General features: G+C 40.8%; 1 long non-coding RNA gene across 1 annotated transcript in view; it reads left to right on the plus strand.

Annotated features, from left to right (window-relative positions):
- Nucleotides 1-7,434, plus strand: part of LOC311241747 — a 35,037-nt gene extending 27,603 nt beyond the window's left edge. The window contains exons 2-3 of the long non-coding RNA XR_014620571.1: nt 3,845-3,984; nt 7,327-7,434. This is a non-coding gene — a long non-coding RNA (uncharacterized lncRNA). The remainder of the gene's footprint in view (nt 1-3,844; nt 3,985-7,326) is intronic.
- Nucleotides 7,435-15,840: the final 8,406 nt, after the last annotated feature.

A 15,840-nucleotide genomic window follows, 5' to 3' on the forward strand; every position in this document is an offset into this window, starting at 1 on the left:
CAGTGCTCAGGTATTCTGCCACTGTGTACTCTCTGTTTAGGGCCAAATAGCATTTCAATTTCTTTCCAATGTGTCTCTCTCTCTCTCTCTCTGTACACTGTATATTGACTGTAGAACGGGAGCTCTCTCTCGCTCTCTCTTTTGCTATATGTTGACTGTATCATGCCCCGCCTCGGGCAGCGCTATTATTTAAGAATATGTTGACTGTATAAAAAAAAAATATATATATATATATATAATTTTTTTTTTAACCTTTTGGGGGGGGGGGGGGGGGGGGCTCGTGTTAAATCTCGCACAGGGCCTCGCATTTCTCCCAGGCGGCCCTGACTACACGTATGAACTCGACATAACGTTAACGTTACTCTGTTAGTCCGTTTCCATGAAGTGTTTAATTAGCAGCAATCTGTTGTTGAAAATGTACCGTTAACCGGAAGACCGGAAATGGAATGCGAGGACAGGAAGCCGTCATGAAGTCGGCTTCTGGCCCTTGTAGTCATATATATTGTAGTCTTTTAGTCTTATTAACTAAAAGATTTTAACAAAATAAAAAGCAGCAGCACTATTGGATAACTGAGTCATGTTTGCTATGTATTTCTTTCTTTAGGGGAGTAGGACATTTGTTTCACAGTTTTAGCATGATGTTTTATAGATGGCTAGGTTAAACACAGGTTTTTGTTTTTAAGAGGGGGGATTTGATTTGATTTGATTGAAGTTTATTTCAAGTATGCAACACAACAAACAAACATCAAGTACAGATATAGCCTTAAGCCGTTCAAATAATAAATGTATACATACATACATGTAAATAAATAAATAGTTACAATATGTAATCTAATCATCTAAATCTAATCTAATATATAATATAAAAAAACGAAAGGCTAAAATGCTAAATATATAATCTAAGAATCCAATAATCTAAATCTAATATATAATATAAAAATGCTAAATGCATGAGTCTTTTGTCTTTAATCTTCGCTTGCAAACTCAAATACTGTCTTGGTAAGCCTCATAATGAATTGTTTGGGGAAAAAAGGAAAAACATCGTGATGTGTATCGTGTATCGCCGAAAGGTCAGAAAATATCGTGATATCATATTTAGGCCATATCGCCCAGCCCTACGTGGGAGGCTCATGCTGCCCCCGACACTTCCTGATTCTACTGCGCAGGCGCACCAACCGACCTGTAGGAGTCGCTGTCCACAACGCCCGATCCCCACCCATCAGTTTCCCACCCCCTAATACGGCCAATGTGTATTAGTATGAACGACCAGCTAAACTGAAAGCAATGTGGAGCGCTGGGCTCGAACAGGCAAGCCCAGCGTCTCCGCATTAGTGGCGAGCGCCTTGCCCACTACGCCATGTAGCCGCCCATATTCCTTATGTTGTTTATGATATTAATTGAAAATAGCATATGAGAGTATTATAGTAATAATAACACATGGCGATATACTAAAAAGCTATTTATAATTTTTGGCTGGTAAAAATTCTGCCTGGCTGGTAGTTTTTTGGCTGGTAAGTCAAAAAGTTAAGTCTGTTCCCTGCAAGAGGAGTTGTCACAGGCTGTAGAATGCAGGAAGAGCTGCCAAGCTGCTCACGTTACACGTTGCGCATGCTATGTCTGTAGCCGCGTTTTGATTACGTCATCACAACAACACGTTATTTGACATTCTGTGATATATTTTCGGTGCTAAACCCCTTTCGCCCGAAAGCGCCATTTTTAACAATTTTCGGCCAATAATTTTCGGTGGCCGATTATTCGGTGCATCCCTACTTATTTGAATGTTAAGAATGATACTGTCTGATCATAATGTGTTTTATTTTCACATTTGTTATAGAAGTGAATATGGGTCATATTTAGGGATGCACCGAATGGGAAATTCTTGGCCGAAACCGATACCGAAAATAGAAAACAGTTGGCTGAAAGCCGAAAGGCCGAAAATGATTAATAGAATAGAATTTGTTTTACCAATGTTGTGGAACATTATGATTATGGAAAAATATATGATTATGGCAAAACTTAACTTAAATAATCACTATGGGTCCATAAAACATTTATTCAGCACTTCTGAATGCATACAGTACATTAATTCCATCTTTTCTCTGGCTGCCGCAGCGGACATCTGTGCTCTGAGCGCACCTTTCTAGTCCCCAGATGAATGCGCTCTCTTGACTTTGGCACAGTAGACGCGCGATAGACGACAGCGTCAATGTGAGAAACACAATCCCCCCCCCTCTCGCTCTGAATAATATGCATATTAGATCACTCAGTGATTAACCGCGACGGGCATATAGTAAATAAGGATATAAAAGACTCATTTATTGGACGCGTTGCGCGCAGAGTTTACATAGAAACAGCGCGACTCCCGACAGCGCGACATCATCACAACAACACGCGTTAGGTTACAGGTTGTTTCTGTTTCGGTGATATATTTTCGGTGAAAACTCTTTCGGCCGAAAGGCAATTTTTTGCCATTTTCGGCTGAAAACCTTCGGTGGCCGAAATTAGCACACAAAAAGATACAAGTAACGTAGCTGACTTAACGCCAACTGGTTCAGCTGCCGGTAGACCATCGCCGTTACCAATAGGAAGCGCCGTCGCTTGTCGTTCTTTAACCCTTTCAGGCGCTTTGTGGTCCGAACTTTCCATGAATCAGCGGTAAGATCATTGGGAAGGACCAGGAGCCACTCAGCAGCATCCACAAGAAACGGACAGTAAAGAAGGCCTCCCAAATAGTTGAGGACAACACACACCCTTCACACCCATTACAAACTAATGCCCTCAGGCCGTCGATACAGAGCTTCATCACTGAATAAAAGGGGCTTAGGTAGCGTCGTGCCAACCTCCATCAGACTGCTGAACACCTAGGTCTGGTGGAGGCCGGACTGCCCCCCCCAAGGACTTTGGACTACTTAAAATTAGGGGTACACAATATAGATTTTTTTTGACCCCGATTTCGATACCGATAACTTTCTGCTCCTCAAGGTCGATACCGATAACCGATAATATATATATTTATTGTATTATAAAAAAATATTTTTTATGTATATTCCTGTAGTTTTGACATTGTGATGACATGAGCGTTACTACTATGAACAAAACAAAGCCAAGAGAACAGTTTTGACTCTTCAAATAAAGTGACTATGTTTATTTTTCCAAATATTATATATATCTTATTATATATTATCGGAGCTATCAATAATGTTATCGAGTTTATCGGGATGACGTCATAATTGCTGATATCGGCCCGATAATTATCGTGCATCCCTACTTAAAATAGACTCCCCCTTCCACCTGATGGACATATATCACCTGTACTACTATTATTTATTATTTATTATTTATTTACACATGGAACTGCTCCACATGGATTTTAATATATCATGCTTTAAGTACTGTAGTTTTAGTTTAGTTGGTGTTTTTTTTTTATATAGTGGTCTTTTTACTGTAGTTTTAACGAAGCTTGTGTTTTTTATAGTAGTGAGTGTATGTATTGTGACTGTATGTTTGTATTTTAACCACTGCACAAATGAAGTTCCGAAAGGAAAATAAAGTAATCCGTCAGTGCCGAGTCCGACCTCATCTTAAATAACAAACGGCAGCTTGTTGTAGTTAACAAAGAGAGGCAGAGTTAATGAGGCGTATGATGTTCGTTGCATTGTATCTGGCATTGCAAGATACATTAAAAAAAAATATATATATATATATTCAAATTTTATTTTCCCATTCGAATCTCATGCCCACCGAACGAGGCTTCGAAGTATTTAAGACGGGCCTAAACTAATTTAAATCTTACATTTTTTATTCAAAAAATGTAATAATTAAATAATTTTCTTTGTTTTTTCAGCAATTCCTTGTCGTTGCCACCATCTTTAGTGTTACAGCCCCTCACACTCCAGTTCTCAGGCTGCAGCTGGTTTGAAAGCGAAAGTAAACCGGCTTCTCTGCTGGCTGTGGCTCCAGGGGAGTTTTGACACCACAACATCAGTAAGTACAATTATTTATTTGATTGTTTCCATGTCTCTCATTTTCTGTCTAAATATGCTGTCTAATATTTTGAATCTGTTGTTTATTTCTCTTCAATATATGTAAGATAAGATGATCCTTTATTGATCCCCTAGAGGAAATTCAGGTGTCAGAGCATCATGTACAGGGTACAGGGTGGGGGATGCATAGATTCATAGATTTCAAGTTGTTGAGTCTTAGGCTGAACGTGCTCTTCATTCTGGGCCGCTCCTCGTAGAGGGGGTGAGAGGGGTTCTCCAGGATGGCTTCTAGCTTTTTCCTCATCCTCCTGTCAGCCACCACCTCTAGATTATCCAGCTCACCACCCACTACTGAGCTAGCCTTCTTCACCAGCTTGGTCAGCTTGCTGGAGTCCCTCGAGTTGATGTTGCCCCCCCAGTCGGAGGTGTAGAGGGTAAACAAAAATGGTGACAGCACGGTACCCTGGGGAGCGCCGGTGTTGCTCACCGGCACCTCTGATTGGCTGCCCTGAAGTCTCACGTACTGAGGTCTGCTGGTGAGGTAGTCGGTGATCCAGGCCACCATTCCCCGGTCCAGGTGCATCCCAGTGAGCTTCTCCTCTAGCCGCAGTGGGTGTTGAATGCGCTGGAGAAGTAGAAGAACATGATCCTCACTGAGCTGCGCGGCCTCTCCATGTGTGTATAGGCCCTGTGGAGCATGTAGGTGATGGTCTCTCCAGGTGTGTGTAGGCCCTGTGGAGCATGTAGTTGATGGTCTCTCCATGTGTGTATAGGCCCTGTGGAGCATGTAGGTGATGGTCTCTCCAGGTGTGTATAGGCCCTGTGGAGCATGTAGGTGATGGTCTCTCCAGGTGTGTGTAGGCCCTGTGGAGCATGTAGTTGATGGTCTCTCCATGTGTGTATAGGCCCTGTGGAGCATGTAGGTGATGGTCTCTCCAGGTGTGTATAGGCCCTGTGGAGCATGTAGGTGATGGTCTCTCCAGGTGTGTGTAGGCCCTGTGGAGCATGTAGGTGATGGTCTCTCCATGTTTGTATAGGCCCTGTGGAGCATGTAGGTGATGGTCTCTCCAGGTGTGTATAGGCTCTGTGGAGCATGTAGGTGATGGTCTCTCCAGGTGTGTGTAGGCCCTGTGGAGCATGTAGGTGATGGCCTCTCCAGGTGTGTGTAGGCCCTGTGGAGCATGTAGGTGATGGCCTCTCCAGGTGTGTGTAGGCCCTGTGGAGCATGTAGGTGATGGCCTCTCCAGGTGTGTAGGCCCTGTGGAGCATGTAGGTGATGGTCTCTCCAGGTGTGTATAGGCTCTGTGGAGCATGTAGGTGATGGTCTCTCCAGGTGTGTGTAGGCCCTGTGGAGCATGTAGGTGATGGTCTCTCCAGGTGTGTATAGGCTCTGTGGAGCATGTAGGTGATGGTCTCTCCAGGTGTGTGTAGGACCTGTGGAGCATGTAGGTGATGGTCTCTCCAGGTGTGTGTAGCTCTGTGGAGCATGTAGGTGATGGCATCCTCCACACCAATGTTTGCCTGGTAAGCAAACTGCAGGGGGTCCAGGGAGTCACTCACCAGGGGCTTGAGGTGCTGCAGGACCAGCCGCTCAAAGGTCTTCATGACGTGTGACGTCAGAGCGACCGGCCTGTAGTCATTGAGGGCACTTTTTGGGCGCCCCTTTTTGGGCACCGGGACAATGCAGGAGGTTTTCCAATAGCTGGGGCACCCTCTCCAGTAAAGCTATTCCGGCCAGTTTATCAACTTCCTGTCATTTAGAAATATGATTTTATAGTGAAAATCATTACCAAAATGTCCGGAAAAACCTCACGGGAGCATTATAGACCGTCATACAAATGTACAAATGCTATAAGGTGGCAAGAAATGCACTAAACAATACTTTATGCATCGGCAAAGATAGTTAGCTCAAAGCTATTAAGGCTAATGCTGGCTAACAACAGAGGCTAGCGCAAGAAACGACACTGCAAAGTATTGTTTATAGTGCATTTCTTGCCACCTTATAGCATTTGTACATTTGTATGACAGTCTATAATGCTCCCGTTAGGTTTTTCCGGACGTTTTGGTAATGATTTTCACTATAAAATCATATTTCTAAATGACAGGAAGTTGATAAACTGGCCGGAATAGCTTTGAGCTAACGGATCTTTGCCGATGCATTCCATTCTAAACGTAACGTTAGTTGTTCAAAACATTACCCGTCTATATAATTTGTTCCTCAACGTTATATAGACGGGTCATGTTTTGTAAACTAACGTTATGTTTAGAATGGAATATATACATGGGTCGGGAAAGATAGTTAGCTCAAAGCTAATCCGGCCTGTTTAACCACTAGCTTGTTAGCTAATGCTGGCTGAGCAAGGAAACTAACAGTAAACGTTTTTACATGAAATACAGCCCAAAAACCCTGCTGACAAACGTTTGCTTATTAAATACATTCTATACTATAATAATACAAACGTTTCATTGCCTCTCTGTGACGACAAAGTTGTTTAAATAAGGGGAGAAAAGTAGCTAAAACCAATGTATTTGGATGGGACAGGAAGTGCCATTGGCAACCGGAAGTCAGCCGGAAGTGGCTACATTCAGATTGTGCAAGTGGAGAATTGGTGGTGCTGCGGCTCTATCCTTGAAACAGAGTAGCGACTCTCTCGAATACACAACAGTGTTGCTGGCTCTGTTGTCGTTGGCAACAACAACAACAATATCGTTGGCATCGTCTTGTTGTTCCATTTTCTGGCTAGACCTAACTTAAACTAACTCTTAGCTGTCTAACTTCATGGAAGTGTTAAGCCTAAACAAACCAAGTACTGTTACAAAATGTAAGTATCGAAAAAATAAAGAGTATAATCAAAGATAAATGAGTTTAAAAAAAAAGTAACGATGGGGAGAGGGGAGGAGCTGCTCTAACAGGCTGCCACTCTCTCCAGGCGCCATGACAACGTAGATGTATGATTTATATGTAAAGGTATATTTGTACAGTAACAACCACAATGACAAATAGCAGATAACTGTCCATGCAGTTTTCAATATCCCTCCATGGAGCAGATTCATTTTCAAAGGTAGAATCTGTAATGCCACCAAACAGTGACCTCTAGGTAACAGAGCCCTGCTTGATACTGCACTGCCCATACTGCACACGTTTCTCTGATGTGTGGCTTGTAATTGAGTGGCGATAAGGAAGGTGTTGCTATTGCTGGACACACCTCAGGCTCTGCCAAGAAACTCACACTATAATAAGTTACTAAACTCCAACCCACACATCAGACCAAAACTAAATATATAAACAATACGGAATTATTACAGATCTGAAATCTTCATTGCAATGTTTCTCTCTTTCCAGATACAATTGTTCCCCAACAAATACAATAATGGCTGATTCCAGGCCTCACTGCTGTGACCAATGTGGAAGTAGCTTCAGTCGCTCTGGACACTTAAAGACACACCAGCGTATTCATACAGAAGAGAAGCCCTACCACTGTGACCAGTGTGGGAAGAGCTTCAGAGAGTCTGGACACTTAAGGAGACACCAGCGTATTCATACAGGAGAGAAGCCCTACCACTGTGACCAATGTGGAAGTAGCTTCAGTCAGTCTGGAGACTTAAAGACACACCAGCGTATTCATACAGGAGAGAAGCCCTACCACTGTGACCAATGTGGAAGTAGCTTCAGTCAGTCTGGAGACTTAAAGACACACCAGCGTATTCATACAGGAGAGAAGCCCTACCACTGTGACCAATGTGGAAGTAGCTTCAGTCAGTCTGGAGACTTAAAGACACACCAGCGTATTCATACAGGAGAGAAGCCCTACCACTGTGACCAATGTGGAAGTAGCTTCAGTCGTTCTGGACACTTAAAGACACACCAGCGTATTCATACAGTTGAGAAGCCCTACCACTGTGACCAGTGTGGGAAGAGCTTCAGAGAGTCTGGACACTTAAGGAGACACCAGCGTATTTATACAGGAGAGAAGCCCTACCACTGTGACCAGTGTGGGAAGAGCTTCAGAGAGTCTGGACACTTAAGGAGACACCAGCGTTTTCATACAGGAGAGAAGCCGTACCACTGTGACCAATGCGGGGAATGCTTCAGTTGTTCTGGACACTTAAAGACACACCAGCGTATTCATACAGGAGAGAAGCCCTACCACTGTGACCAGTGTGGGAAGAGCTTCAGTCAGTCTGAAACCTTAAAGACACACCAGCGTATTCATACAGGAGAGAAGCCCTACCACTGTGACCAATGTGGGAAGAGCTTCAGTCAGTCTGAAACCTTAAAGATACACCAGCGTATTCATACAGGAGAGAAGCCCTACCACTGTGACCAATGTGGGAAGAGCTTCAGAAGCTTTAGTAACTTAAAGATACACCAGAACATTCATACAGGAGAGAAGTTCTATCCCTGTGACCAGTGTGATAAGAGCTTCAGTGAGTCTGGCAGCTTAAAGAGACACCAGAACATTCATACAGGAGAGAAGCCAATGTGACCAGTGTGGGAAGAGCTTCAGTACAGCTGGCCACTTAAAGAGACACCAGAACATTCATTCTTGAGAGAAGCACTATATCTGTGACCAGTGTGGGAAGAGCTTTGTTCACTCTGGAAACTTAAAAGGGAACTATCTTATAAATGGCCTTTTTGAGTGTTTAGCATTGTTTCCTAGCTATGTGAACTTATATTAATATGATCTATGTCTAAAAATTCTCATATTGGCGCATTCTTCCAATTCTCCTCTCACAATATTCACCCTCACTGAACTGAGTCATTTGAAAATGTGCGCGATATGTGATGTCAGATAGACACCGCTGCATGTTAATGTTCAGGCGGCGCAGTGGTTTAGGAGCCCAGGCTCAAAACGGCTCGAGATCTTGAGGTATTAAAATGCTGTTTTTGAGGACTTGATTAGAAATACAAAACAATGAATAAAAAAAATATATATATTACAGAGGTGTTCCATACACTCACAGGAATTGTGTAAAAGTGCCCAAATAGTGAAAGAAATAGTAAAATAGTTCCCCTTTAAAGAATCACCAGCCTATTCATACAGCTGTCAAACACAAAAATAAGTAGAAATCTGCTTAAAACATTTACATATTCAACAGCGCATTCATACTGGACACAAATCAAACATTCCTCTGTCTATTGTATAAACCTATGTTTTTTTTTTTTATTATTGCCATTTTCATGTTTAACAACCAGGAAATGCCTAAAATACTGTTGTATATACTTTATTTGAAATCTAGTAATCCATGCATGAAACTGACATTTTTTCACTGGTTTTGTTCTCTAGTTACAACACACCACCAAGGTAGGATTATGTTTGTACATGATACAATGATCACTTTAGTGAGACAAAGCAAGGCTTTTGTTTTGGGAGAAAGAGAGGCAATGCTTTGTTTACAATGGCTCCTTGCTGCCCTCTACTTGTCAGAAAATAATTATTGCAGCTTTAATATTATTTTGTAATACACATTTCAAGAGGTTATTGCATGTACTTATCCATCATTGATTTTAACAAATTTGCCAATGGTTTCATTTATTTTTTAAAGGAACATTTCTTCCATTTGAAATATTATTTTAAATGGGCACTACGCAGTTTCTGAGAGAGGGTTTTTTGTTTGCAGAGCCTGCTAAATACATTTACTGTTTTTCTTCTCTCTTGTGTTATTATAAACAAAAACAAAACTCCATAGTGCATCTTTAAGCCAAATAACCATAAGATCACCTATTTGAATATGTAAATTGTTTATACCCACAAGTTGTACGCCTTGTAGACGTAAAATACCAATGTAGGAAGGGCTTCAGTCACTCTGGAAATGGTTAAAATTGATGTTTCACATTTCCAAACCTTCTTAAGCCCATGTGCTATCAGAGGCCAGTCTCATTATTCCATCATTTATTTTTGTTGTTGATCAAACCTGGACTATGCTTTACCTCTGCCTATTTGATGACCGTATGCAAATAAAAAATAAAATCTGCAAATCTCCCTCTTACGTTAGAACAGTGTTATTTTGTAGATGAAGTATTTAACATTCTCTATTCGCCATTTCACCTTGTTTAACAACCAGGAAATGCCTAAGAGAAGTTTGTATGTCTTCAGGTCTCAGGGTGAAGAGGATTTGTCACTACAGAATGAGATGCACTCTGCCTTCCTAGGACAGGTGGAGGACTTGTTAAGCCTCACATTTATTCATTATGTAAAATTACATAATTGATGAATGATATGTTCTTGGTTCTTCCATTGAAAAGTCTCAACTCAGTATTACTAGATTTATGAAATGGTGGTAGTATTGTTCTCACTGAAAAGCTACCCAAATACCTCTGATGGACAATAGTCTGCCATCCTTTCCTTCCAATGCTCGGTGCCGCGCCCCTACCCTGCCTCTGATTGGCTCTGACCCTCATCCCCAGGTGGGATGACAATAGGGAACATATCACGTCCTGTATTGATTCTAAACGGAACTCAAGATTTAATTGTCAAAGACGGGACAATTCTGTATTTTAGTCTTGTAGGCACTAGTTCTTGTCTAATATTAGTTGTACTTTAAGTAACAAAAGAGAAGTTTACAGTTGTAAATTAATAGTTTGTTTCTCACTTGCAAATCTGTTTTGTATTTGGACTATTGTTCACTATTAAAAATACTGAAATTGTAAAAGGAAATTATCAAACCTGTTATCATAATTTTGACCTGCATTCCAGCCACTTAAAGGGGAATACCACCAACTTTCAACACTGAAATGTTTATTTTTACGTACCTTCAAGAGGTGCTATGCTGATAAGAAGAACGTTTGACTCTTGGTTCCAGACCTGAGATGTGTAGGCCCACTGGGTCAGGTCACATGAGCTGCTTAGTACCAGACCTGAGATCTGTAATAATAATAATAATAAACTTTATTTGTATAGCACCTTTCATACAGAAACTGCAGCTCAAAGTGCTTCACAGCAGAACAAAGCAGAAAATGAGCACATAAAGTGCAGACATATACAATCACAGTTTTTCATATTAGGATGTAACATCCCAACAGGCCACCTTGTTTATGGTTTGATTCCGTTTTAAATAGACAATAATAAAAAGACAGAGTAAAATAGTGCAATAGTGCAGTGCAATAAAATAGTAGAATAGAATAGATAAATTCTTTTTTTTACAGTGCAATAAAATAGTTCTGAATTACTGTTCAACAGTTCAAAGTCGTCTTTACCTTCTCTGTTTGGTATCCACAGTTTAAAACTTGACAGTCTTCCCTCCTGTTTTATACCCACTTTGACCCTTCGAACCTCCCACTCAGGGCAAACCTCCCTCTCAGGGCGCAGTTCCCTCTCAGGGTGCAGTTCTAGGCCTTAGTCCTACAGTTTTAAAGCCTCTTGTTTGATACCCACACAGTTTAATACCTGACAGTTTTGAACCTTTAATAAAAAGTAATAGACAGAGTAAAATAATACAGTGCAATAAAATAGTAGAATATAATATATAGTAAAAGTATGCAGCAGTGCAATACAATAGAATGGAGTAAGTCACACAGAGTAAAACAGTGCTACAGTACAATCAACAGCGGATTGTATTAGAAGGCTATGGTGAAGAGGTACGTTTTTAGCTTATTTGTGAACATATTAAGAGATATAGCTTCCCTAATGTCCATATGGTAATGTGTCCCATAACTTTGGTGCATAGTTTGCAACGGCTGCATCCAGATTTTCCTTAGACTGTGGCTTGGAACCTTCAATAGACCAGTAGTAGATGATCGCAATGTTCTAGGAGGCACATAGTTGACTAGAGAATTTGCAATGTAGCTTGGTCCTGTTCCATTTAGTGCTTTGTATATAAGGAGGAGGACCTTGAAATCAATTTTTTTTTTAATCTTTTTCCCCCTCCTTTTTCCTCCGATTTTCTCCCATCCCAATGTTAGTCGTTATGCCAATTCCCAATCCCCTTCCTGGTCGCTGCGCACTTACCCCCCCACAGTCGGTCTGGGAGAGTGGAGGCTATCACGTGCTTCCTCTGACACACGTCTAGCCAATCAACCACTTCTTTTCACCTGGCAGCGCGGATTCTCACTGAGAGGGTGTAGCGTGTGGAAGGATCACACTATCCCACTTAGATCCTATCCGCGCTTAGGAGGCGCCCCGACCGAACTGTAGGAGTCGCTGTTTACAACGACCCGGACCCACCCCGCCAGCTTCTCCCACCCTCTAATACTGCCAATTGTATTAGTGTGAACGGCCAGCCAAGCTGGTGACAACCCCGGAGCTGTGAGCTGGATTCGAACAGGCGAATCCTAGCGTCTCCGGGGTTGGTGACGAACGCAATCTCCTTGAAATCAATACTAAATGTTACCGGAAGCCAGTGTAGGTTAGCTAATACTGGACTCATGTGGTCTCTCCTCTTGGTTCTAGTTAGTAGCCTAGCTGCCGAGTTTTGAATGAGTTGGAGTCGTTCTGTGGTTTGTAGGCCCACTGGGTCAGGTCACATGAGCTGCTTAGTATCTACAATGTTATTTTGACACACCTCCCCTCTCACTGCAATGCAAATCAATGGGAGTTTATAATCCAAGACGTGTGCATGGAATTTCATAGCAAATGTATTTTATTTGAGTGCTTCCAACTGAAAGAGCTACAGAAATCTAAAGTGTTATCTGTTTTTCAAAAGAAAATGTAGTTTGTGAGAAAGATCCACCTATATTGTCTGTCTTTTCAATTAGTTACCTGTGCTTGGAATTACAACCTAAAAGTAGATTTCAGTAGAATAACCCTTTAAATACACCTTTTGAAGTTGCAGTTGTTGACATTTCTCACTAGAGGGCAGCACATGATAATGAACGGACACCCCAGTGCTTCACCAGCCTATTCATACAGCTGTCAAACACAAAAATAAGTAGAAATCTGCTTAAAACATTTACATATTCAACAGCGCATTCATACTGGACACAAATCAAACATTCCTCTGTCTATTGTATAAACCTATGTTTTTTTTTTTTATTATTGCCATTTTCATGTTTAACAACCAGGAAATGCCTAAAATACTGTTGTATATACTTTATTTGAAATCTAGTAATCCATGCATGAAACTGACATTTTTTCACTGGTTTTGTTCTCTAGTTACAACACACCACCAAGGTAGGATTATGTTTATACATGATACAATGATCACTTTAGTGAGACAAAGCAAGGCTTTTGTTTTGGGAGAAAGAGAGGCAATGCTTTGTTTACAATGGCTCCTTGCTGCCCTCTACTTGTCAGAAAATAATTATTGCAGCTTTAATATTATTTTGTAATACACATTTCAAGAGGTTATTGCATGTACTTATCCATCATTGATTTTAACAAATTTGCCAATGGTTTCATTTATTTTTTAAAGGAACATTTCTTCCATTTGAAATATTATTTTAAATGGGCACTACGCAGTTTCTGAGAGAGGGTTTTTTGTTTGCAGAGCCTGCTAAATACATTTACTGTTTTTCTTCTCTCTTGTGTTATTATAAACAAAAACAAAACTCCATAGTGCATCTTTAAGCCAAATAACCATAAGATCACCTATTTGAATATGTAAATTGTTTATACCCACAAGTTGTACGCCTTGTAGACGTAAAATACCAATGTAGGAAGGGCTTCAGTCACTCTGGAAATGGTTAAAATTGATGTTTCACATTTCCAAACCTTCTTAAGCCCATGTGCTATCAGAGGCCAGTCTCATTATTCCATCATTTATTTTTGTTGTTGATCAAACCTGGACTATGCTTTACCTCTGCCTATTTGATGACCGTATGCAAATAAAAAATAAAATCTGCAAATCTCCCTCTTACGTTAGAACAGTGTTATTTTGTAGATGAAGTATTTAACATTCTCTATTCGCCATTTCACCTTGTTTAACAACCAGGAAATGCCTAAGAGAAGTTTGTATGTCTTCAGGTCTCAGGGTGAAGAGGATTTGTCACTACAGAATGAGATGCACTCTGCCTTCCTAGGACAGGTGGAGGACTTGTTAAGCCTCACATTTATTCATTATGTAAAATTACATAATTGATGAATGATATGTTCTTGGTTCTTCCATTGAAAAGTCTCAACTCAGTATTACTAGATTTATGAAATGGTGGTAGTATTGTTCTCACTGAAAAGCTACCCAAATACCTCTGATGGACAATAGTCTGCCATCCTTTCCTTCCAATGCTCGGTGCCGCGCCCCTACTCTGCCTCTGATTGGCTCTGACCCTCATCCCCAGGTGGGATGACAATAGGGAACATATCACGTCCTGTATTGATTCTAAACGGAACTCAAGATTTAATTGTCAAAGACGGGACAATTCTGTATTTTAGTCTTGTAGGCACTAGTTCTTGTCTAATATTAGTTGTACTTTAAGTAACAAAAGAGAAGTTTACAGTTGTAAATTAATAGTTTGTTTCTCACTTGCAAATCTGTTTTGTATTTGGACTATTGTTCACTATTAAAAATACTGAAATTGTAAAAGGAAATTATCAAACCTGTTATCATAATTTTGACCTGCATTCCAGCCACTTAAAGGGGAATACCACCAACTTTCAACACTGAAATGTTTATTTTTACGTACCTTCAAGAGGTGCTATGCTGATAAGAAGAACGTTTGACTCTTGGTTCCAGACCTGAGATGTGTAGGCCCACTGGGTCAGGTCACATGAGCTGCTTAGTACCAGACCTGAGATCTGTAATAATAATAATAATAAACTTTATTTGTATAGCACCTTTCATACAGAAACTGCAGCTCAAAGTGCTTCACAGCAGAACAAAGCAGAAAATGAGCACATAAAGTGCAGACATATACAATCACAGTTTTTCATATTAGGATGTAACATCCCAACAGGCCACCTTGTTTATGGTTTGATTCCGTTTTAAATAGACAATAATAAAAAGACAGAGTAAAATAGTGCAATAGTGCAGTGCAATAAAATAGTAGAATAGAATAGATAAATTCTTTTTTTTACAGTGCAATAAAATAGTTCTGAATTACTGTTCAACAGTTCAAAGTCGTCTTTACCTTCTCTGTTTGGTATCCACAGTTTAAAACTTGACAGTCTTCCCTCCTGTTTTATACCCACTTTGACCCTTCGAACCTCCCACTCAGGGCAAACCTCCCTCTCAGGGCGCAGTTCCCTCTCAGGGTGCAGTTCTAGGCCTTAGTCCTACAGTTTTAAAGCCTCTTGTTTGATACCCACACAGTTTAATACCTGACAGTTTTGAACCTTTAATAAAAAGTAATAGACAGAGTAAAATAATACAGTGCAATAAAATAGTAGAATATAATATATAGTAAAAGTATGCAGCAGTGCAATACAATAGAATGGAGTAAGTCACACAGAGTAAAACAGTGCTACAGTACAATCAACAGCGGATTGTATTAGAAGGCTATGGTGAAGAGGTACGTTTTTAGCTTATTTGTGAACATATTAAGAGATCTAGCTTCCCTAATGTCCATATGGTAATGTGTCCCATAACTTTGGTGCATAGTTTGCAACGGCTGCATCCAGATTTTCCTTAGACTGTGGCTTGGAACCTTCAATAGACCAGTAGTAGATGATCGCAATGTTCTAGGAGGCACATAGTTGACTAGAGAATTTGCAATGTAGCTTGGTCCTGTTCCATTTAGTGCTTTGTACATAAGGAGGAGGACCTTGAAATCAATTTTTTTTTTAATCTTTTTCCCCCTCCTTTTTCCTCCGATTTTCTCCCATCCCAATGTTAGTCGTTATGCCAATTCCCAATCCCCTTCCTGGTCGCTGCGCACTTACCCCCCACAGTCGGTCTGGGAGAGTGGAGGCTATCACGTGCTTCCTCTGACACACGTCTAGCCAATCAACCACTTCTTTTCACCTGGCAGCGCGGATTCTCACTG

The sequence above is a fragment of the Notolepis coatsorum genome, assembly GCF_963971535.1.
Source record: "Notolepis coatsorum genome assembly, chromosome: 15".
Taxonomy (NCBI): Eukaryota; Metazoa; Chordata; class Actinopteri; order Aulopiformes; family Paralepididae; genus Notolepis; species Notolepis coatsorum.